The sequence below is a fragment of the Aedes albopictus genome, chromosome 3 (genome assembly GCF_035046485.1).
Source record: "Aedes albopictus strain Foshan chromosome 3, AalbF5, whole genome shotgun sequence".
Taxonomy (NCBI): domain Eukaryota; kingdom Metazoa; phylum Arthropoda; class Insecta; order Diptera; family Culicidae; genus Aedes; species Aedes albopictus.
The window spans coordinates 3,876,890-3,902,314 of NC_085138.1; the positions used below are offsets into that span (position 1 = coordinate 3,876,890).

The 25,425-nt window shown below is 39.9% G+C and overlaps 1 protein-coding gene across 2 annotated transcripts in view; it reads right to left on the reverse strand.

The window, feature by feature from the left end:
• Positions 1–361: 361 nt before the first annotated feature.
• Positions 362–25,425, reverse strand: part of LOC109414166 (putative tyramine receptor 2) — a 262,628-nt gene continuing 237,564 nt past the window's right edge. For both annotated transcript variants that reach the window (XM_062860650.1, XM_062860649.1), the window contains exon 4: positions 362–982. The gene's annotated coding sequence lies outside the window, so the exon portion shown is untranslated. The remainder of the gene's footprint in view (positions 983–25,425) is intronic.

Below are 25,425 nucleotides of genomic sequence, written 5' to 3' on the forward strand. Positions count from 1 at the left end.
GACTCGAAAACCATTTATCTCACAGTGTTGTCCTTCGATTCCGCCTTAGGAAAATTGAAATAAAACTTTTTTGTTTCATTCTCGTTCGGCGTGTACTCTACATGGTTTTTGTTTTCATTATAGTAAGTTTAAACTGTCAGTTTGTTGTTTACAATTCACATTTATGATTATTAAACTCTAGTTTATTCAATTTTTCTTCATAAATACACTAGCTTGATTTCGTAACAGTTTCCATAAATTTCTAGTACATTTTAATTTTCCCGGGTGTCCGGGTTGTTCGAAAACAAGAACACACACACATCGCTTATTTTGATTTCCACTCGCGTTTTTTTTTTCTTTTATTTTGCTATAGGTTTGATTTTATACAAATTGATTTGCTTTATACAATCTTGCTTTGTTTAACAAAGTTCTGCACGTTTGCTCACATTTCGTGGAGCTTAAAAAACGATATTCGATTTTTTTTTTAAATTTCATTATACATCTCGACTCTACTTATCAGCAACAGGTACAATTCAAAAACAGAATGTGATTCAATTTGCGATCAGCGACTGATTTTCCCTTTTGCTGAAAACTTGAGCGCGCACTTCGCTCGAGTGCAACTCTGACGAATGACGATGAGTGAAAAGTTATGGGTTCAAGTCTTTTGCTTTTTGTTTCAACTTTTTTTTTTTGATTGGCTGGGTGCTTCAGTTGCGAGACTTGTGAATGCATATTTACATCGGTGAGGGGCGATATTTTCATCTTTTACTTTCTCTCTCGTTGTCCCTTTGAAGATATTCCAACATTCTCTTTTGGGCTCGGAAAGAAATTGTTGGAAATGTTTGAAAGTTGGCTGCTGTGATATTATGTCTCGTCAGATGAGTCCGGCTGTTTTCCGATGAGTTCCTTCATCAGATGGCGGGGATAACATTTCAAGGATCTATTAGGCAAATCTAGTCAAGCAATCGATTCATCTCCAAAGCAATCATTTTATATTCAGTACCTGTAAAGGAGAATTGCCGTTACGATTTGCAAAATAGATCACTTATTCCGAAATTAATGGTTTGCAAAGTAGACACAGTAAATGTACGCATATGTAGTATTGGACCAAGAAACACAAGGGTGAATTTAACATTATTTCATAAAAATGCTTGTTAGTATAATCCCACTCGCAAACTTTGAAACCAGACTTATCCAATCAAGGAATCGTTTTAATACTCATTAAATTCTGGTGGAAAAAGATCGCAAATTAAAACAGCTGCATAAGAATCACCAACTAATACCCTACTCTAGGAAGGTCTAGCTATAGGCATTGCACCCTTACCTCTTCCAACTGAAGAGCAAAAATGCACATTTTTCCACTGCAATTATACGCGTTGCCACGGTCATCCAGGTGAGTTACGACCTTTTGCCCCCCTGGTTCCCCGGTTCTTCCAAGTGCAACTGATGTGAACCGGATAGAAGCGAAGGCCACATTGCATTGCTTCTTCTTCCTAGTACGCTGTGATTGCTCGGTCTCGGTTCCGTTTCTCAGTGCAGTGGAATGTTGGAAGTAATGTTTCGAAGCTTATGGTACAGGGTGAGACAACTGTTCGAAAGAACAGAAGAATTCTAGTATCAATTTTTTTAAAATGCCTTAAGATAACTACTGAGAAATATTGAACATGCATAGAAGAAATCTCTTTGGACTGACATGGCTTATCTTGAAATCTTGAAATCATATGATATGATGTTGCAAGAGGTCCATGCATCAAAGGTATGTTATTATTAAATGCTAAAACAATTACTGTTATAGTTTTAAAGCACTGGTCTCCATGACTGTTTGGACGACCTGAATTGTCTCAGAATAAAAAAAAACTGAGAGTAAAAGCTTCATAAATGAGAATAACAAAGCTGTTGAAAATAGTCTATCTTCCCCCATAAAAGCAGCATTTAGTTGCACTGCACAGTAGAGTGCCAAGCAGCACCTGCAACATCATCCAAAATGTGGTTTTCTATGCTTTGGTCTAAAAGAGTTGCAATAAAAGCGCACGCAACTTCCATCTTGTCAGTTGAGTTGCATTTAAACTCCGAATATCGTTAAGTTGCAGCTTTGTTTCATAGGAATTACAAATAACATCGTATTTAACATCGATTTATGGAGGCGGAGCTTACATATTCCTCACAAGTGGCAATACAGTCAGCTTGCATTAAATGTGCTATGTAACACACATGAAATATCTTACTCTGGTTTGTTTGTTCAGATTAGATTCCAAATGTGTTGCGGAAAACTTGCGCGTCTTTTCATTTTGACAGCTTTCTAACTTGTGATAAAGACGGTACAATGAAGTAAATTAGATCGCGTTACATTTGATCAAAGTTATTCTAGGTCTAATCTGAGGTGCCACATACCCAGCAAAGCATAGCATAGCATTAACATTTGCAAAAAACGTGGATGGAGTTGCAAAGATGTCTTCCCAAGTAACCAAAAGTTCGGATAAAATGGTACTTTACAAGCTAAGCAGCTTGTTCGAGGTTGCTCATTAGCCTTCTAAGCAGCTTCATTTTTAGGTAACTTTGGAACTTGAAAGTTCACATAAGCACACTGGATAGCCTTCTAAGCAGCTTCTGACATAACTTTGACAAAATTCATGCAGAAACAAAAATGTATTTTTCAGAATCACAACCCCACACTACACTGTTGGTGGGTTTGTGATTCATGTCTGGAAATTGCTTCTGATAATTATATTTTCACACATGTCGCTGCTTTGAACTGGATCCTTCTGCGTGATAGCCTGCCGACTTACCGCTGCGCTGCTGAAGACACTTGACAAAGTCAAGCTTACTTCACTACTGTACAAATGTGAAAAACTAGCTGCCCACAGAAAATCGATTCAAGTCAGACTTTACCTGCTATTCACTCAATCGTCACTGTTGTACTGTGGTAGAGCGTAGGGTTCTCACGCAGCGACTATCGGTTCGAGTCCGATGGGCGGCATTTTTTTTGCTTAAGCCTAGTATGATAAATCCATATTTGTCTTTTATTCGTGTATGCTTAAAAAGTTTTTTTTTGTAAAAGAAATAAATTTAATCTTCATTGATACACAATGCTACTGAACTGACACAGTAAACCACACATCGTAATGGGAAGTGCATTCAAAATCGTATATCTAGCTGTCTGAAATCAAAATCGTAAAAACCGTTGAATCTGGTGATAAAACATGTCAAGTCTAATTGTATATAAATCGTTGCTGCGATTTGTTTCGGAGTAAGTTTGTTGTGTATAGAGCAAGTCATACAAAGCGCTAATTGAAGTCGTCGCTGTTTGCATACGCTTCCAAGTCATATATAATGTTAACCTTAGTAAGATCTTGGGGTCTTTTTTGACCTTTTCCGAATTTCAATTCGCTATAGCTTTTGTTTCGAAAGGCCTAGAAATGTGAAATTTTCAGACAATTATTTTTTTGTGGAAAACTATCATTTCCATTCATCCAAAACATTGGACGACCCCTAGGGGAGCTCCCATAAAAAAAGTTACAAATAAGACCCTGGGGTCATTTTTGACCCCAAACTTTGAACGGCTCTCAAAAATCAGTGGCTGGGCCGATTTTGATTTTCTTTGGCCCAAATGAAAGCCACACATGTCTAGTTTTCAAAACTCCCGGAGAGTTCCGGATTTGGTCACTGTGGCCACCGGGAACCTGCTTCAACTGAAAAATGCCGCTTTAGAGACCCTAACTTTGGCAAGCTATAACTTTGCAACCAAACAAGTAATCAGGACCGTTCAAGAATCGTTTGAAAGGTATTCACGTGGACTTTGATTAAAGACATTAATATTGACTAATTCTTAAGAACCGGTTCCGGAAATCCGGAACATCCAGAAAGTAATGTTTTTCACGATAATGTGCTAGAAATCACATTCATATTATTTACAGGATAGAAGTTTTTGCATCAAACTTCTTTAGGCCATAATACAATCTGTCGAGAACTATTTCTGTATGTTTCTGGTTATGTCCCGTCCTTCTGGAACCGGTTCCAGGGATCCCACAAGATGGCCAACGAGTTGACTGTAACGAAATTGAACGGTTTTCCGCGCTAAACACATCTGCGTTGGTTAACTCATAATGAAATCTCAACAATTTTACATGCTCCATATTGTTGTGATATGTAAAAATATTGTTGGACATTGTGGTCTTATGTGGCCACCGGAATGACCACCGGAGAAACCCGTATTGAGAGACCTCCATGTTTTTGCAACAAAGATAGGCATTCGACGGCTCTAACTTCATGATTTTTCATGGCCATGTGGCTTCTGGCATTAAATAGAAAAATTGACCATTCTGGTCTGTTTTGGCCACCGGAGTGACCACCGGAGATATCCGTATTGAGGGAGTTTCATGTTGCAATAAAGATAGGCATTCGACGGCTCTAACTTTATGATTTTTCATGGCCATGTGGCTTCTGGCATTGAAAAGAAGAATTGACTACAATGGTCTGTTTTGACCACTTTGTGGTTTGATGTTTAATGTTCCTGATTACTCCTGGGCACTGGGTTTTATCGCTGGCCCTGGCCAGTCTCTTTCAACCTATTTTATAACTTTCTATATACAGTCGAGACTCTTATAAGATCACTGGTCGGGGGGCGCAATAGGAATCCGCTTAATAGGAGACTAAGAGCTTATAGGTTTTCGGCCTTTTGGGGGTATGGCCTATTATCTCGGGTGTGTTAAGAGTTAGCGCAATACTTTCTTCGGCAAAGTTTTAGGGCTTGATAAGATCTACCATTTAGAACTTTGGTTCATAGGATTAGTTGGCAACTTGGCCGCTAGAGGGACCATCAACAGTTTGATGCTAAATTGCACTACAGAAACCATATCAGGTTGTCAAGCAAACGTTACGATATGCGACAGCTCAAGACCCTGATAATTTTGAAGGATAGTGTCCTCGGAAAAGTTGTTGGGTACGCCAATAACTTACTGACGATAAGTTGCGAAGTTCAAAGTTCCTCCACTGGGCGGCGCTAGTGAATATGCAAATTTTAGAAATTTCATAGCTCAGAATCCTGATAACTTAGAAAGTTGGTGTCTTCGGCGAAGTTGTTCAGTATGACATAAACTTACATAAAAATTAACACTTGTTTCGCAATTCTGCCACTAGGCGGCGCTAGTGAACATGTAAATTTTAGAAAACTTATAGCTCAGAATCCTAATAACTTAGAAAGTTGATGTCTTCGGCAAAGTTGAGCAGTATGACATAAACTTACATAAAAAACACATGTTTCAAAATTCTGCCACTAGGTAGTGTTTACCGTTTTTTTTCGTCTTTTTTCGACTTTTTTTGTAATTTTTCGGCTTGGCAAAACTAGTGTCGCTCCCCCCGATAACTTATTAAGTTGGTGTCTTTGGAAAAGTTAATCAGAATGACATAAACTTTCATAACAATAAACACTTGTTTCGCAATTCTGCCACTAGGCGGAGCTAGTGATCATGCCTATTTTAGAAATCTCATAGCTCAGAATCCTGATAACTTAGAAAGATGGTGTCTTCGGCAAAGTTGATCAGTATGACATAAACTTACTTAAAAATAAACACTTGTCTCAAAATTCTGCCACTTGGCGGCGTTAACCGTTTTTTTTCGACTTTTTTTGAAGTTTTTCGGCTCAGCAAAACTAGTGTCGCTCCCCCCGATAACTAAGAAAGTTGGTGTCTTCAGCAAAATTGACCAGTATGACATAGACCTACATAAAACGGAAACCTTGTTTCGCAATTCTGCCATTAGGTGGCGCTTGTGAACTTGCAAATTTTAGAAATTGTATAGCTCAGAATCCTAATAACTTAGGAAGATGGTGTCTTCGGCAAAGTTGATCAGTATAACATAGACTTGCACAAAATGGGACACTTGTGACAGAATTCTGCCTCTAAGTGGCACCAGTAAACACGCAAATTTTAAAAATCTCATAGCTCAGAATTCTGCAATCTTGGAGAGACTGTATGCTTCATTGATGAGATACTTGGTTTGAAATTCTGCCCCTGGGCAGCAGGCACATTTTATTAATTGTGTACCTTGATGTCAGTCGGACTCGAAAGGAATCCTCCGTAGAACTTTAAGAGTATGCCAGTTGAAACTACTAGACGAATTAATTTTATTGAAAAAATTAAAGAATTGCGAAGTGTTCATAAAACTCACTAATTGGATAATATTTGTGACTGAATTCCTCGATTGCAGAACTTGATAATTCCCTAATTCAAGTGAAACATTGTTTGTCTTCCTCAAGAAAGCCCTTCTCCTACCAACTAAGACAACTTTTCATTCTGAAAAAGCTGACTTCACGTAAGTATAAGAAAATAGAGCCAGCAAGAAAGGAGAAAGCATATCATGTACTAACAAATAATGTGGACATATCTAAAATGATAATGAAAAGAAACGATGTGATTTTCAAGAACAGTGAACATAGACGACCAAAACGTTAAGTGGTGTTAACCAAAATATACGATGAAAGGTTTGTTTATGAACCGAAGTAAAACTATCCTCAATTCTCGAACTAACCATATTACCATTGACAGTGCAGTATCAGACTACAAGAATCGCAGTATATTTTAACATGAATTGCCACTACTACAGAATAACCTTGTTGAACCAAGGTTGCGACCATTCATTTGCAAAGATTTACATTCATTTGCTATTATCTCAGTTCAGAAGCATGCTATCGAAAAACAATGTATGGATGAATTTAACCTTGTAGTTTTATCTGAAAGTTTGCCGAATAGCATTGAGGTCGCACACGCATACCAAAGTCGTGAGCGAGCTGTGAAGGCAACTTTCCACAGCGTGAATGTAATTTACATTCACCGCGTGGAGAGTTGCCTTCACAGCTCGCTCACGACTTTGGTATACATTTGCGACCCCAATGTTATTCGGCAAACTTTCAGATAAAATTACAAGGTTAAATTCATCCATACATTGTTTTTCGATAGCATGCTTCTGAACTGAGATAATAGCAAATGAATGTAAATCTTTGCAAATGAATGGTCGCAACCTTGTGTTGAACAATAAGAATAACAACTGAGCATAAAGATAATATGCCGCGTGTCGAAGCATGAAAATTCAGCCGTCGAAAGACTGCTTCTGGTGATAAATCTAGATAATATGAGCGTTTAAAAATAAACATAGGAGTTCCCTAGTATGTGTTTCTCCAGGTGGTCACTCCGATGGCCAAAGCAGACCAGAATAGTCAAAATAGTACACAATTATGAAGTTATAGCCGTCGAATGCCCATCTTTGTTGCAAAAACGTGGAAGTCCCTCAATGCGATTTTTTTCGGTGGTCACTCCGGTGGCCAAAACGGACCAGAATGGTCAATTCTTCTTTTTAATGCCAGAAGTTACATGGCCATGAAAAATCATGAAGTTAGAGCCGTCGAATGCCTATATTTGTTGCAAAAACATGAAACTCCCTCAATACGGATTTCACCAGTGGTCACTCCGGTGGCCAAAGCGAACCAGAATATTCAATTGTTCTTTTTAATACCAGAAGCAGCATGTCCATGAAAAATCATGAAGTTAGAGCCTTCGAATGCCTATCCTTGTTGCAAAAACATGAAACTCCCTCAATACGAGTTTCTCCGGTGGTCACTCCGGTGGCCAAAACAGACCATTGTGGTCAATTCTTCTTTTCAATGCCAGAAGCCACATGGCCATGAAAAATCATGAAGTTAAAGCCGTCGAATGCCTATCTTTGTTGCAAAAACATGGAAGTCCCTCAATACGGGTTTCTCCGGTGGTCATTCCGGTGGCCACATAAGACCACAATGTCTAACAATATTTTTACATATCACTACAATATGGAGCATGTAAAATTATTGAGATTTCATCATGAGTTAACCAACGCAGATGTGTTTAGCGCGGAAAACCGTTCAATTTCGTTACAGTCAACTCGTTGGCCATCTTGTGGGATCCCTGGAACCGGTTCCAGAAGGACGGGACATAACCAGAAACATACAGAAATAGTTCTCGACAGATTGTATTATGGCCTAAAGAAGTTTGATGCAAAAACTTCTATCCTGTAAATAATATGAATGTGATTTCTAGCACATTATCGTGAAAAACATTACTTTCTGGATGTTCCGGATTTCCGGAACCGGTTCTTAAGAATTAGTCAATATTAATGTCTTTAATCAAAGTCCACGTGAATACCTTTCAAACGATTCTTGAACGGTCCTGATTACTTGTTTGGTTGCAAAGTTATAGCTTGCCAAAGTTAGGGTCTCTAAAGCGGCATTTTTCAGTTGAAGCAGGTTCCCGGTGGCCACAGTGACCAAATCCGGAACTCTCCGGGAGTTTTGAAAACTGGACATGTGTGGCTTTCATTTGGGCCAAAGAAAATCAAAATCGGCCCAGCCACTGATTTTTGAGAGCCGTTCAAAGTTTGGGGTCAAAAATGACCCCAGGGTCTTATTTGTAACTTTTTTTTAGGGACTAAGGAAGGTTAATAAAGTTTGATTGGGAATCGTAACGACCTTATGAACATTGATGAAATGCGCCCTTCCCGGTAAAAGATCAATACGCTGTAGTCATAATCTTTCTGAAACTGTGGTGTGGTTAAATCCCATATCCTTGCTCCCTAGCTAAATCTGTTTACAAAATTAAATTCAGAGCAAGTGGCTTTGTACGAATTTCGGCACCGCAATGAGGTGGTGTTGGATGCAAAATGAAAAAAAGCATCCCACTTGCCTTGATCATCACCGTCTGGCCGCTGATTATGTTTTGGGACTGGAATCATTCTTCCCACCAATAATGATATTCAGGCAATCTTTGGGAGTGTTCATACACTGAACGGCGGCTTGCGGTGAAAATTACTATTCTGAGGGTCAATTTAAATACACAACGCCACTAAATTTGTGCAGACTGAGTTTCGTTTCAATTCAACAGAATTATGTTTTCAATTTTACCATGGACTCGATTTTTAATTAAAAAAGTTCCTGTTCGCAACCGGATTCGAACCAAGAACTTTGACATCACCAGGCTCGCACGCTACCACTCGGCTATCGTACTGGTTGATATGAGAAGTAAAAAAACGCACACAAAAAGCGTTAGTGGGTGGATGATCATGTTTTGCCATGGTAAATTTAAAAACATTTTTATGCTTGTCATTACTGCAAGCCGCCTTTCAGTGTAGTTTCAATATTCAATATACTTCAGACTATGACTTTTGTGGGGGATGACACCAGAAGAAGTAAAGAATGCGAGCGTTTATAACTATAAAGGGCTATTCCCATTACACCGGGCCGGGACCGTGCCGGGCCCCGGCCGTGCCCCGGTCATCGATTTCTTACATGCGATTACTATGGCGTGTTTCACATCACACCGTGCCGGGGCTCGGTCGGGCCCCGGCCGGGGTAGTGAGAAGCACGCCATAGATATCGTTAGAAAGAAATCGATGACCGGGGCACGGCCGGGGCCCGGCACGGTCCCGGCCCGGTGTAATGGGAATAGCCCTTTATAGTTATAAACCATCTTTGAATGCCATGTTCCATATCAGCATTCCATGCACCATCCCAATGATCTCAGTGTTATCTAGGGATCCTATACACCACGGTGACATCATGCACCTTTATTGCCACACGCAATTTGATTTTCATGCAGTAGCTAATGTTTACACCATCTCCAAATCTCATGCTTCATCTTAGCATTCTATATTTCAAATTGCCTGCAGGTTTCCGAGTAGGAATTCCTGGTGGAACTTCTGAAAGAATGCCTGGAGAAATTTCTGCAGGAATCTCTGAGTAAATATCTGGAGGGACATTTGGAAGAGTTTTTAGAAAAAAAAATCCTGGAGAAGCTCATTGACGAATCCCTGCAAGAATTCCTGCAGAAATCTCTGGATGAATTCTTGGAGGAATTATGAGAAAAATTCTTGCAGGAATTCCGTGGAGGATTTCCTGGTTGAATTTGTGGAGAAATTCCAGGAGGAATTCCTGGAGGAATCCATGGAGGAATTCCTGGAGGAATCCATGGAGGAATCCCTGGAGGTATTCAAAAGGAACTTCTTGGAAGAAATGTTGGAGGAAGCTCTGAAAAATTCCCAGAGAAATCCCTGATGTAACCCCTGGAGGAATCTATGAAGGAACTACAGGATCAAACTCTGGAGGGATTACAGAAGGAATCCGTGGAGGAATCCATGAAATAATTCCTGGATGAATTGCAGGAGGAATTCCTAAAGGAGTTTTTGGAAGAATTCCTGCATGAATTTCTAGAAGAATTACTCGCGGAATTCATTGCCTAATCCTTGCAGGTATTCCTGGAGAAATCTCTGGAGAAATCCCTGGAGGAATTTTTGGAGGAATCAGTGGAGGCATTCCTGAAGGAATCCTTGGAAGAATCCGTGTGAGAATTCCTGGAGGAATTTCTGGAGGAATCCCTGGAGGCATTCTTGAAAAAATCATTGGAAGAATTTCTGGAGGAGTCCGTGGAGAATTCCTGGAGAAGTTTCTGGAGAAATTTCGGGACGAATTTCTGGAGGACTTCTTCAATTTCTAGATCAATTTCTGGAGGACTTCTTGGAGGAATTATTGGAAAAACCAGCGGAGGCATTCCAGAAGGAATTCCTGGAGGATTTTCAGGAGGAATACTTGGAGGAATCCCAGGATGCATTCCTTAAAGAATCTTTGAAAATCCTGGAATTCCACCATAAATCCCTGGAGAAATTTCAGGAGAAATCCCTGAAGAATTCCTGGAAAAATTTCTGGAAGAATCCCTTTAGGAGTCGCTCACCTTGACGCTCTCCTTATCGGATCACCGTTTTGCAGCCCAGAATTAATCCCTGGAGGAATCTCTGGTGGATCCCCAGAATAAGTCCAAGGAGGATTTCCAGGAGGAATTTCAGAAGAAAGCCCTAGAATAATCCCTCTTGAATTTCCTTGAGATTTTTTTCTTGAGAAATTCTTGAGAAAAAAATATGCAGGAATTCCTGGACGAATTCTTTGAGAAATTTCTGGAAACATATTTGCAGCTTTTCGGAGGAATGATGGGAGTTACTCCTCGAGAAATATTTGAAAGACTCCTTAGAGGGATTTTTGATGAATATCTGAAGAAATTCATTGATGAACCCCCGGAGAAACTCTTGAAGATATTCCTGGAGAAATTACTGACGAAATCTATAGAGGAATCCCTGGAGAAATTTCTCGAGGAATTCCTAGAGAAATTCCTGAAAGAGTTCCGGGAGATTTTTTTTCTGGAGAAATTCTTGGGGGAATACCTGGAGAAGTTTTAAGACGATTTTCTGGAGTAATAACGAGAGGAATTCCTGGAGTAATAACTAGAGGAATCCCAGGAGAAATTTCTGGAGAAATTCCAGAAAAGAAATCTTCTAGAAGTCCATGGAGGAATTTCTCTAGGAATTCCTGGTAGAGTTCCGAGAGAAATTTCTTTAGTATTTCTGAAAAAATCCGAGGAGGAATTCCTCGAGCAATCCCTGCAGAAATTCCTGGAGGAGTCCTAAAGGAATTCCTGCAGCACTCCCTGGAAGAATTCCGGGAGGCATTTCTTGAGAATTCCTTGGAGGTATCCCTGGAGGAATTCCTAGAAGAGCTCCGTGAGAAGTTGATTTAGGATTATGTGCAGCATCCGTGGAGGAATTTCTGGAGAAATCCCTTGATAAATTCCTGGAGGAATTCATGGAGAAATTTCTGAAGGAATTCCTGGAAAAATTCCTGTTGAAATTCCTGAAGGAATCCATGGAGGTATTTCTGAAGGTATTCTTGGAAGAGTTCTGGGAGACATTCCTTTAGGATTCTCTGGATGAATTCCGGCAGAAATTTCTAGAAGATTTTCTGGAGGAATCCTTGGAGCAATTCTTGGAGGTATTTCTGGAGGAATTTTCGAGGAATTTCTGAAGAAATTCATGGATGAATCGTTGAAGGAATTCCTGAAGAAATCCTTGAAAATTTCCTGTAGAAAATTCTGGAGGAATTCATAGAGGAATTGCTCGAGGAATTCCAGGAGGAATTTTTAGAAGAGTTTCGGAAGAAATAGCTTTAGAATTTATTTATTTATTATTATTTATTTGTCTTTATTCACCTCGGGGCTTTAGAATTTTTTGGAGAAATCCACGGAGCAATTTCTGGAGGAATCCCTGGAGGAAATATTGGATAAATTCTGGCAGACATTCCTCGAGGATTTTTCCTAGAAGAAATTTCTGGAGGAATTCCTGGAGGTGGTTTTGGAGGAATTCCTGGAGTATTTACTGAAGGAATTTGTGGAGTATTTACTAGAGGAAGTATTTGAGGAAATTCTGGAGAAATATATGAGGCTCCCTGATTTCTGGAGGAATATCTGAAGGAACTCTTCGAGGAATTTCTGAAAGATTTTTTAAAGGAATTTCTGAAAAAAAAAATATTTATTAATCCCTGGAGGATTTTCCGGAGAAATGCCTGAAAAAAAATCTGGAGAATTTCCTGGAGGAATCCGTGGAGAGTTCCCAGGAAGAATTCCAAGAGGAATTCCTGGAGGAATTCATGGAAAAGTTCTGGGAGACATTCCTTCAGGAACCTCTGGAAGAATTCTGGCAGAAATGCGCAGAGGATTTCCTTGAGGTTTCCCTGGAGGAATTCATGAAGGAATTTCTGGAGAAAATTCTGGAGGATTTTTGAGGGTTTTTCTTAAGAAATTCATGGATGAATCCCTGGAGGAATACCTGAAGAAATTCCTTGAGAATTTCCTGGAGAAATCCTTAGAGGAATTTCTCGACGAATTCTACGAGGAAGTTCAGGAAGAGTTCCGTTAGATATTTCTTTAGGGTTATCTGGAGGGATCCGTGGAGCGATTCCTGGAGGAATCGCTCGAGGAAATATTGGAGGAATTCTGACAGACATTCCTAAAAGAATTTCCTGGAAGAAATTTCAGGAGGAATCTCTGAAGGAATTCTAGGAGTATTTATCGGAGGAATACCTGAAGGAATTTTTAAGGAATTTCTGGACAAATATATGAAATATATATGGGTTACTGGAACAATTTCTGGAGGAACACCTGAACTCCTTGATGAATTTCTGAAGGAATACCTGGAGGAATTTTATGAGGAAATTCTGAAGACATTCATTAATAAATCTCTGGAGGAATTCCTGAAGAAATTCCTGGAAAAGTCCTGAAGAAATTCCTGGAGCAATCCGTGGAGGATTCCCTGGACAAATTAATTACGGAATTTCTCGAAGAGTTCTTGGAACAGTTACGGGAGATATTCCCGGGGAATTCTGACAAATATGCCTAGGGGATCTTCTGGAGGAATCCCTGGAGGAATTGCTGGAGGAATTCCTGGAGAAATTTCTAGAGATCTTCCTCGACAAATTTCTGATAGAATTGGGTGAGGAATTTCTGGGGGATTAATTCTTGGAGTATTTACTGGAGGAATTTTTGAAGAAATTATTTGAGGAATTTCTGAAGAAATTCTGAAGGAACTCCTCGAGGAATTTCTGAAGTAATTCCAGAAGGAATCTGAAGGATTTTTTTCAGGAATTGCTGAAGAAACTTAATAATGAATCCCCGGAGGAATTGCTGAAGAAATTACTGGAAAAATTCCTGGAGAAATTCCTGGAGGAATTCATGGAGGATTTCCTGGAGGAGTTTGTGGAAAATTTCCCGGAAAAATTCATCGCAGAATTCCTGGAAGAGTTCCGGGAGCCATTCCTTTAGGATTCTCTGGACGAATTCTGGCAAGATTCTTTAAGGATTTTCTGGAGAAATCCCTGGAGGAATTTCTGGCGTACTTCCTCGAGAAATTTTTGAAGAATTTGTGAAGGAATTTTAGAGAATGTCCTGGATAATTTTCTGAAGACATTCGTGAGAAATTCCTTTAGGATTTTCTGAAGGAAGTCCTCGAGGAATTTCTGGCGTACTTCCTCGAAAAATTTCTAAAAGAATTTCTGGGGGAATTTTAGAAGGATTTTCGGAAGAAATTCATGGATGAATTTCTCGAGTAATTCCGGAAGAATTTCCTTGATATTTTTCTGGAGACATCCGTGAGAAATTCCTCTAGGACTTTCTGGAATAATTCTTAGATGATTTTTTGGAGGAACTCCTGGTGTAATTTCTGGCATTCTTCCTCGAGAAATGTCTGAAAGAATTTCTGGAGGAATTTGTGGAGGAATTTTAGAAGGACTTTCTGAAAAAAAATCAATGATTAATTCCTTAAGAAATTTCTTGAGAATTTTCTGTATAATTTTCTGGAGACATCCGTGAGAAATTCTCTTAAGATTTTCTGAAAGTATCCGTATAGCAATTCCTAGAGGAAATTTTAGGAGAATTCTGGCAGACATTCCTTGAGGATTTTTCCTGTAAAAAAATTCAAGAGGAATTTCTGGATGAATTCCTGGAGGTAATTCCTAAAAGAATTTCTGGAAGAATTTTTTGAATAGTTTTATGAGAAATTTCTGAAGAGATTCATTAATGAATCCCTGGAGGAATTCCTGCAGGAGTTCCTAGAAAATATCCTGGAGAAATCCATGGAAGATTCCCTGAAGGAATTCCTCGCGGATTTCCTAAAAAAGTACCGGGAGAAATTTCTTTAGGATTATCTGGAGGAATCCGTGTAGGAATTCATGCACGAATCTTTGGAGGAATCTCTGTAGATTGCAACAAGTATTCCGATCGAAATGTGCGATCTAGGAATTCTGACTCAATCTATGAAGTCTTCTCCACTTCTAGCATCACTAATTGTCCACGATTTAAATTCCTTCACAACCACATTATTTTTTTTATAAATGATTATTTTGTCGATATTTTCCATTGTATTTGATACGTTTATAATTTTTTTCAAGAATCGTAATAATGACTTCATAATAAATTTGCGCAATGCCTTGAAATCATCACCATCCAGAGCCTTCTCCAGATTCCCAATATGAAGTAATTGGCGATGTTAGCACCACATCATGTTGAAACCCCTTCTTGGGAATTCATATTGCGTGTAACACCATAATTTTATTATGCACCATGAACATACATATATTGCACCATCATTGTAGTGCCCCCCCTAAGCAAGAACCCTGCGCACGCTAGTGGATCCAATGATGTGTCAAGGCTCGGGCAACTGTTGGTGCTGTCATATCCGGCAGTGGGATGGCCTCAGGCCACCGCGTGAACCGATCCACAACTGTTAAAAGATAACGATGCTCATTCGACGGTGGCAGTGGCCCCACGAGGTCAACATGAATGCGGCGGAACCTGCACTTTGGTGGGTCGAAGCATCCCAAAGGGGACACAGTGTGGCGATTCACTTTTGATAGTTGACATTCCTGGCACTCTCGGACGAACTGGTTGATGTCTCGCTTCATTGAGGGCCAAACGAAACAGTTCAGACACGAGCCGCCTTGTTGCTCGAGTTCCAACGTGTGCCATACCGTGTAGTTGGCGAATTACTGCGAAGCGATGTTTGGCTGGAATGAAAGGACGTACTTTGTTTTTAATCGAGACATCACAATATATAGGCCGGGACAGGTTTGGAATGCGAATGGGTTCCATTTTGAGCGTTGAAGATTGTTGAAGTCGTTCCAATTCTTCATCGTTGACTTGGTCCTCAGCAATGGATGAGAAGTTGATCGAACTGACTGCTTCAATTCGAGATAAGGCATCAGCAACAGTGTTGTCCATACCGCTCACATTGCGTATATCGGTCGTAAATAAGGAGATGTATCGCAAATATCTTTCCTCGTGTGGCAACCGACTGTTGGTATTGACGCTCATAGCAGTTGTGAGCGGCTTGTGGTCGGTGAAAATAGTGAAATTTCTTCCTTCCAGAAAGTAACGGAAATATTTCACCGCCATTTTCATGGCCGTAGCTCACGACCAAAAGTTGAATATTTCCGCTGTGATTCCGAGAATTTTTCAGAATAGAAGCCCAGAGGTTGCCATGAGCCTGCAGAAAATTGTTGTAGAACGGCTCCAGCTGCCAAATTCGAAGCGTCAATCATAAAGGCTAACGGTTTGTTGGAATACGGATAATAGAGCAAAACTGCATCTGCCAGAGACTCTTTACAACGCTCAAAAGCAAGTAAAGAAGATTTACTCCACTGTAACTTCCTTGTATCGTTTTTCTTATTATCGGGAATCATTTTTCGAAGCTCCAGTTGGTGGTCGACTGCTTTTGGTATGAACCGCTTGTATACATTTATCAACGCGAGAAACCGACGTAGTTCTTTCACGGTAGTCGGGAGTTTGTAATTCGACACCGCTTCGACTTTTGACGGAAGTGGACTGATTCCATCTTGGTTCACCAAGTACCCGAGAAATTCAACTTCGGATTGGGCAAAACGGCTTTTGGCAACGTTGATAACCAATCCATATCTTTGCAAACGCTCGAAAACGATTCTTACATGTTTCTCGTGTTCTTGCGGGCTTGCTGATGCAATGCAAACATCATCTATGAACACTACCACAAAGTCCAAATCGCCCAATACCTTGTTCATACATCTCTGGAAAGTCTGGCTAGCATTACAGAGACGGAACTGCATACGAGTAAACTCGAAAAGTCCGAAAGGTGTGATTACCGCAGTTTTCGGTATGTCAGCTTCTTCGACTGGTATTTGGTGGTAGACTCTTTCAAGGTCAATAACGGTGAAAATAGTCTTACCTTGAAGTGAATGAAGCAAGTCGTGCACATGCGGAACAGGATACCGGTCTGGAGTGGTCACCTTATTCAGTTGCCGATAGTCACCGACAAATCTCCATTGCCCGTCCTTCTTCGGGACACAGTGAAGTGGGCTTGCCCAACTGCTTTTCGAAGGCCGACAGATGCCCAGCTCCATCATCAACCGGAACTCCTCTTTGGCAGCTTTCATTTTATCCGGATGCATGCGACGGGCCTTGCATGCCAGCGGGGGACCTTTGGTGACGATGTGGTGGGAAACCTCATGTTGTACTTCGTTTCGCATTGTTGCTGGCAGAGTGATTTGGCGGTATTCAGCAAGCAGCCCGTGAAACGGATGATTCCCTTCGATGGTAGTTATGCTATGTACAGTAGTTGTCATCACCAGTGCTGAAAATTTCACTTCGTCATATCTAAATTCAACGACCTACATCTCATTTTAAGAGCTGAACCTGAACATATGGTGTATGAAGAACTTGTGCAGCTAGACCAGTTCTGCAAGAAAGTCACGGAAAAACTGCTACTTTTCGAATATTTAGGGTAAATGTCACGGACTTCTTTCGAAAAATGCCAAATGATATTCACGGTGAATATCATTTGGCATTTTTCAAAGGTAGTCCGTGACATTTACCTTAAATATTCGAAAAATTGCGGTTTTTCCGTGACTTTCTTGCAGAACTGGTCTAGCCGCATAAGTTCTTCATATACCGTATTCTCAGGTTCAGCTTCTAAAATGAGCTGTAGGTCGTTGAATTTAGATATGACGAAATGAAATTTTCAGCACTGGTCATCACACTGCCCACGGATCGTAGCTTCGTTGTGGTATCGATTAGAGTCTTGTTTTGCAGATCCACCAGCAGACCGAAGTGCGCTAAAAAATCAGCACCGATTATAGCGTGGCTTACGTCTGCTACCAAAAAGTTCCACGCCAGCTTCCTCCTCAGACCAAGATCTGTCGAAACGAACTTGGAAGAATATGCCTTTATCGATGTTCCATTAGCGGCGTGCAGTAGGAACGAGATGGGGCCGTTGAGACGGTCTATTCTAGTCGCAGGTATGATTGAAACGTCAGATCCCGTATCCACGAGAAATCGAATGCCGCTGGTTCTGTCATAAAGCAGGAGTCTTCGGCTTGAAAACAACTCGCCCACCTCCGCCGATTCAGATGAGCGTTCCTCTAGTTTTTTGACTCATCAAATTGGCACGGCTTCCTGCAGCGATCAGCCTGCTGTCCGAACTTCCGATGGTACCAGCACAACTCCGCACTTGCACTGTTGTTTCGGATCCTTGAACGAGACGTTGAACGAGCTCTACGACGACTTCCGGAAAACTGCTGCAACCGGCGAACTTCCGTGCTAAGAACCTCCAATTGTTCTTTAAGATTATCCATCTGATCAAACACCGTATTGGGAGCCGGATTCGTTAGCGGATTCGCTGCAACAGCGGCAACCCGCGGGATCTCAGTCAGCTTGTCCGCCATCTCCGCTAGCTTGGGTAATGTTCCGTCGCTGATCGTTAGCACTGGACGAATATGCTGAGGCATACGTTGGAGAAACAGCATTTTCAAGAGATCGTCGTTGACATTCAGACCGGCTGCCAGTTCTTGCATTTTTGCTAAAAGGTGGGTCGGACGCATGTCGCCGAGATCCGATGATCCAAGAAGACGTTCCAGGCGAGTTTGGGGGGAAAGCGCAAACCGAGAGACCAAGCGATCCTTGATGGCCATATACTTGTCCACCTGCGGCGGATTCGAGACCAGATCGGCTACATGGCAAATCACCGATTGATCAAGTTTAGCCACGATATGGTAGAACTTGGTGTCGTCTTTCGTTATATTCCCCAGGATGAACTGCGCCTCGGCTTGGGCAAACCACATTTCCGGGTCACTTTTCCAAAATTCCGGAAGCTTGATTGAAACTGCAGCGGCTGCGCCTTGTTGATTTGCAGCGTTTGCTGTTTGTTGATTCGAGCTGCCCGTATTCATGTCGGTTTGAGGTTAGGTTGAAGGAGCAGCAGGAAAAACGAAAAATCCAACGACACAGACGCGAACCGAACGCACACCGAACCGGAAATCACGTCGGGGTCACCAATGTGGGGGATGACACCGGAAGAAGTAAAGAATGCGAGCGTTTATAACTATAAATCTTGATTTATTCTCTCGAATCGAATACGATGACAATGTTGACGACAACAACTTTCTCTGTAGGGTGGCTCTTCAAACTAGGGTGCGTCCATTTGATACCCATACTTTTAATACAATGTTAGAAAAAAAATTAAGATTTTTTAGAAATAATCCTGTCGATTCTCCAATGGAGTATTTGTAAATTAAAAATGGCTAACAGTGTCATTTGATATAAGTTAATTAAGATATTTATTACAATTTCGCCCAACTCATCATAATAATAAGATATTAAATTTTACATTTTTAATTTAAATGATGCGTAGATTTTTCAAGATTTTTTTTTCTTTACAATATTTTTTGTTTAACAGAATTTCGTTTTCAAAAATATTAAATTGAATTTCAGGGGTTCCCAGGAATCCTCAAACGACTTTTAGCCTTTCTCGTACACTAAGTGTACCGGAAAGGCTATATGTTCACTCCAAAAATGACTTTTTGATAGAAGGCCCGGAGGGTCGAGTCACGTATACCAATCAACTCAGCTCGTCGAGTTGAGGTGATGTCTGTGTTTGTATGTGTGTATGTGTACAAACAAACTCACGTCACTTTTTTGGCAGCAAATCTCAACAGATTTTAATGACCGATGGTTCATTCGACGGGGAATCTGGTCCCATTGTTTCCTATTGAAAATGGTTCGGATCGGTCCAACCATTCTGGAGTTTTGGCCATTTAGGTGTTCCGGAGAGGCACCCCAGTAAGGGGTCAAATATGAAAATGCTACAAATCCATGTATGCGACACATCAAACCGGGGCATTTTCGATAACCTGCTGAACAGTAAGCAGAAAAATATTCACAGACCATATCTGAACCGGTAGTATTCCAGAACCGGTTCCGGGTGTCCCGCCGGAAGTGGCCAAATATAAAAGTGAACCAAACCCATGTATGCAACACATCAAACTGCGGCTTTTTCGATAACCTGATGAACGATAGGAAGTAAAACAGTCTCAGACCACATTTTCATCGGCAGTGTTCCGGAGGCGGTTCCGGGTGTTCCACCGGAATTGGTCAAATGTAAAAATGAACCATGCTTTTTGGAGAAGCTAATGAACGGTTAGTAAGAAAATAGTCTCAGGCCACATTTTGGTCAACTGGTAGTGTTTGGGAACCAGCTCCGGGTGTCCCACCGGAATTTATCAATTGTAAAAATTTTAAACCACCGGCAGTGTTCCAGAATTGGTCCTGGGTGTCTTGCAGAAAGTGGCCAAATTGAAAAATAGACCAAACCCGTGCACGTGGCATATCAAATAGCTGTTTTTTTCGAAAGCAATATGAATGTTCCGGATCCAGTTCCGGGTGTTCCATTGGAAGTGACCAAATGTAAAAGTAAATCAAACCCATGCGACACATCAAACCAAGGCTTTTTTGATAACCTGATGAACGGTTTGCAAGAAAATAGGCTCAGACCACAATAGTGACTACCGCTAGTGTTGTAGGACTAGCGGTGGGTGGTTCGCCGGAAATACGAATATGAACAAAACCGGTGCAATATAAGAGAACAAAATCTTGACAAAACTAATCATCAAATCACACCTTTTCTGATTTCTGAGGTTAAACTGTACAGTAGGATGGTTCAACGAATTAAAATTCAATCCATCAACTCCGAACAAAGTTTACCAAATCGATGATGTTTGTGAGAAAACAAATCTTGCTTTCAGGAAACTTTGACTTCAGTTGATGAAAAGATCATGAGTCGATGAGAAAGATACCACTACTAAGTGGATTAATCTGGGTTTTTAGCAAGGTTTTGAGAAAATTTGGAAGGACTTCTGAATTTCGGATTCTTAATGTATCCGTGAATTATCTAAAAAAATGAAAGGGGTATTTTTGAGAAAGCTCATGGAAGGCTTTCTAGATGAATGCTTTGAAAATTTCTGGAGGAATCTCAATGAAAAAATATCTGAAAAAAATCGTAGACGAATTTCTGGAATAATCTATGAAAGATTTGATTACAGGAATTCTTCAAGTATTTTCTAAAGGAATATTTTTGGAAGCTATCCTGACTCTCTTAACGAGTTCTTGAAGAAATTTTATGGCGGACATTTTAAAGCCTAACGGAATCCTCAGAAGATTTTGTGAAAGAATTTCTGACTGAGATTCTTAAGGATTCCCTGGATGATTTTTTTTAAAAGTAAATCAACGAGGTGTTTCCAAAGGAGTCCCTGAAAGAATTTCTTTTAAAATCCCTGGGAGTTTTTTTTTTCAGGAACTCTTGAAAGATTTTTTTTAAGAATGCTAGGATGGATTTCAGCAAGGATCTTGAAAAAAATATCGAAAAATCTGTGGAAGTTTTTTCAGAGTAATCCTTGGAGAAATTTATAAAGGAATCAAAGATAATCTGGAGATATTACCGAAAAAAATATTATTTGAATTTATAATAAAAGCCATGGGAGATTTTCTGAAAAAATCCCTCGAAAAGAATTCTGAAGGAACCCCGTAACTGGGGCAGTTTCTATAGGAATCCCTGAAGAATGAGTCTCATTTTTTTAAAGAGTCCCCGGAGGAATTTCTAACGAACACTTAGGAAAATTTTCTGATAGTAAATCAGATTAAAAAAAAACTTGGAGTAATTTTTAAAGCAAACCCCGCGAAAAGTTTTGAAATTAATACTTGGAAGATCGTTTGAGAGAATGCCTAAAGGAATTTCCGAAGGATTTTCGAAAAAAAAACTGGAAAGGTCTCGAAAAAATAGGTTAAATCTTAGTGTAATTATATGAAAAAGTTTCTGAAGAAATCCCAGGAGGAATTTCTGCTGAAACATATACAAGACTTTCTTACACAACTCGTTGTGAAACTTCTGGAGGGATTCCTAGTAAAGAAATCTCTGAATGAAATTTTGAAAGAATTCCTGGAGGAATTTGTCCTCAAATTCATAGGTTATTGAGGAATTGAGGCTAATTGAGGAATTGCAGAAATTAATCAGGCAAGTTGCTTTGAAAGAATTTCAGAACAAATTCCTGAAAAAAAAATTCCGAATAAATCCATGTATTTAAGTGTTTTTTTGAGATTCCGTGAGGGAGGCAAGAGTTTCTGTTGAACTTATTGAGCTCAATTCAAAATATTTCTTTTGTGTGTCAAGGGTGGTCGAAGCCTTTTTGAAAAAGAGCCTTTCACTCCAAAAAATATGAAAATTGGTCAATATTTCGAAAAGTCATGACAAAATGTTTGTTATTGATCAAAAAATTGTAATATAAGATGGTCCTTCCAACGCATGGATTGGATTTGTAATAAAACCGAATGCAGTCTTTTATTTTGTGGCGTAACAAGGTATATTTTGAAGATACTTTAGCATGTATAACTTTTTGAAAACAGGATCTGGAAATCATATTTTAAACATAGTGGGGCATGAGTTCGAGTCATGTGGCCACTTTAGATAAAAACCTAAAATTCTGCAAAATGTTCATATTATCATTTAAAAAAGGTTGTTTTATCTGAAATTGGCGCAAAACTATTAATTTTTGGTGTAGTAAATTTAACCCTGATTTGCTAGTTTGGGTAAAATCCAGATCGAACATGAAAGTGGATTCCAGTTTCAACAGCAAATATTGATTGGTTTCAAGTATTCTTATAACCAAAGTGTCAAAATAGTGTGCAACGGTTAGCGAAATTCCACAAACACTACATTCGAACGTTTGCCCCAGTGGTGGGGCAAGAGTTTGAATAAGACACACGCATACAAAAAGTGTTGTAGTTCAAACTTAAAAAGACATCTGGCGTAACTTTGTTCAGTAAAATTTTAGCTTTTGTGGTAGAATCACCACACGATATTCAATTACACAGCGTAACAAAAAATAACTTTTTGTCTGTCTCAAGAGCAAACTTATGTGTCTCCGAAGGCCGCTTAAATCTATCAAATTTAATTAGGTAAAACGAAATATTTTGCATGAGTCGTTAATTTAGATGTTAATTGACCAACTAACCTTTTGATTGCTTAAAAAAATATTTTCAAGCTTAATGGCTTGTAGTTAAAAAGCCGAAAATCGCATATTTTGCCCTATAAATAGAGGTATAGCTCAAAATTGTGACGTGTTGGAGCAAATCTGAGCCCGGATTCGGATTCAGCGGCCCAAAATCCTTCGGAGTATGTTTCGTTCACTAGCGTGCATTTACTAGCGCCAGAAGTGGCAGAATTGCGAAACAAGTATTTATTTTTATGTAAGTTTATGTCATACTGATCAACTTTGCCGAAAACACCAACTTTCTAAGTTATCGGAGGGAGCGACCCTAGTTTTGCCAAGCCGAAAAAACCCAAAAAAGTCGAAAAACGACAAAAAAACCGGTAAACACCGCCTAGTGGCAGAATTGCGAAACAAGTGTTTATTTTTATGTAAGTTTATGTCATTCTCATCAACTTTTTCAAAGACACCAACTTTCTAGGTTATCAGGGTTCTGAGCTATGAGATTTCTAAAATTTGTATGTTCACTAGCGCCGCCTAGTGGCAGAATTGCGAAACAAGTGTTTATTTTTATGTAAGTATATGTCATACTGATCAACTTTGCCAAAGACACCAACTTTCTAAGTTATCGGGATTCTGAGATATGAGGTTTTGAAAATTTACTTGCTCACTTGCGCCGCCCAGTGGAGGAATTTCGAACTTCGCAACTCATAGTCAGTAAGTTATTGGCGTACCCAACCACTTTTCCGAAGAAACTATCCTTCCAAATTATCAGGGTCTTGAGCTGTCGCATATCGTAACGTTTGCTTGACAACCTGATATGGTTCCTGTAGTGCAATTTAGCTTCAAACTGTTCATGGTCCCTCTAGTGGCCAAGTTATCCCTCAATATGTCAACAGACAATAGTCTATTTTATGAGGCTAGTCAAACGACAGAAGTACGCGCTCTGATGTTTACGTTTTCAATCATCATCCGGTTGATGATGGTTAATGACTGTGCGCAAGTCAAGCGTAGTTTTTGAAACTGGCTAAAACCATAATTAGAATTTTTTATTTAATTTTTTTTTCGCAAGTTAACGAGTGAATTGCAACGAAAAAAAATACCTGATTAATTATTGAGTTTTGTATTGCTTTTACGACAGCTTTTGAGCCTATTTTGGCTCAAATTTCTCATATCTCCAATTTATCGAACGAGTACCGTTTCAAAAATTACACGATATTCCAGCAAAACAAACGTGCGTGGAATTCTGTCAGTTGACGCCGCTGCTGCGATCAGCTGTTCTGAAACGTCTCGTAAAATGGCTTATTGATAACGCACGTACATTGGCCATCCGAGGTAACGCCTACGCTATCGAGTGACAACTGCTGACGAGATCATAGCAAGCCGCGACTCTTCTTCTTTCTTCGGTCAGCGTCCGACCTCGTCGGACGCACAGTCTATCGGTTCGCTGCGCTGGGCGATTCTCATCGAGAACCATCAGCTAAATTTCCCACACTAATTTATTCGACTGATTAAGAGATATTAGACAAAGTGTATCTCGCTGATTTTCTTATCCATTTGTTAATCGATTCAAGATCTTTTTGGCAGTTAACAAAAGATACAATATTCCAGAATATTGTAAACTATTTTTTTTTAAAATTCCATACAAGATTCTAGGAGATGTCTGGCATTTCTGGTAGCTTAGTCCATGGTCCATGACGCTATTTTGGAAACCAATCCACTAGATTCCAAATCCACAATATTTTCTAGAACTTTTGGTCAATTACACAAAATAGTACGACGATTAGAAAAATTACAATAAATCGTGGAAAATTGGGTCGATTTTGAAACTCCATACATTTGTGTGGGATGGAAAATTGGTAAAAAACTTTAAACCTCATTTTCTCGAAAGTGGGTTTTTGTCACTTACACTTCTTTGCTTCTAGCCCCCTCAAGTGTGAGAAGGGTTCTGTTCACCATAGGTGGATTAAATGTTTTTTTTTGTTAGAAGTGAGCACGCATGAACAAAAAGAACGGAATCAATTGGTGCCGTAGTCGCTTGTTTTCGAATAGGATGAATATGGGAGCGTAAGATTACTGATGGCACTCATACCCTATGTGTATACGAAAAAAAAACTAAGGGAAAAATCTTAGCCTGTAGATATCTATGAAATGAGTTCGTTGAACCATGAAGCAGTATTATGACAAATACTCTGTGTGGCTTCGTGGTCGTACGGCTAAGGTCACCAAGCCTTTAGTCGCATCATGCTAAGAAGCGCGGGTTCGATTCCCGCCGCAACTGTCAGGAAAAGTTTTCGGCTGTGCCACTGGTCGTTGCATGCTAGTCCGTTGTATAGTGTCGTGCTTCCTTCAAAGAGCATTAAACGCACGCTATTGACACGCCTATACTTATAGCATGGAGTGACAGTAGTGACATTAGGGGCCCAATTTCGTTTGATCTGCACATTTTGGGACCATTTTAACAAAAGAGATGTTGACAACAATGCCTGTCAGTGGGTTTATTAAACGTGTCTGTGTCTTTTAAAAAAATTCATGCAGTACCTTTTCACCAACACAATTGACTCACCCTGTCGTCTTCTTGGAAAACGAATCCTTCTTGGTTTGGCAAGAGGAAACATCACTCTACAAATAAGGCATGTTAGCAGCTCAGACCACACAGCCTGCCGTTCGAGGAACGGGCTGTGGGGTACGGACCAGGATTCTTCTCTATACTACAGTATCATATGATACAGAGACCTCGTTTGCGAGGAACGAACGAACCAGGA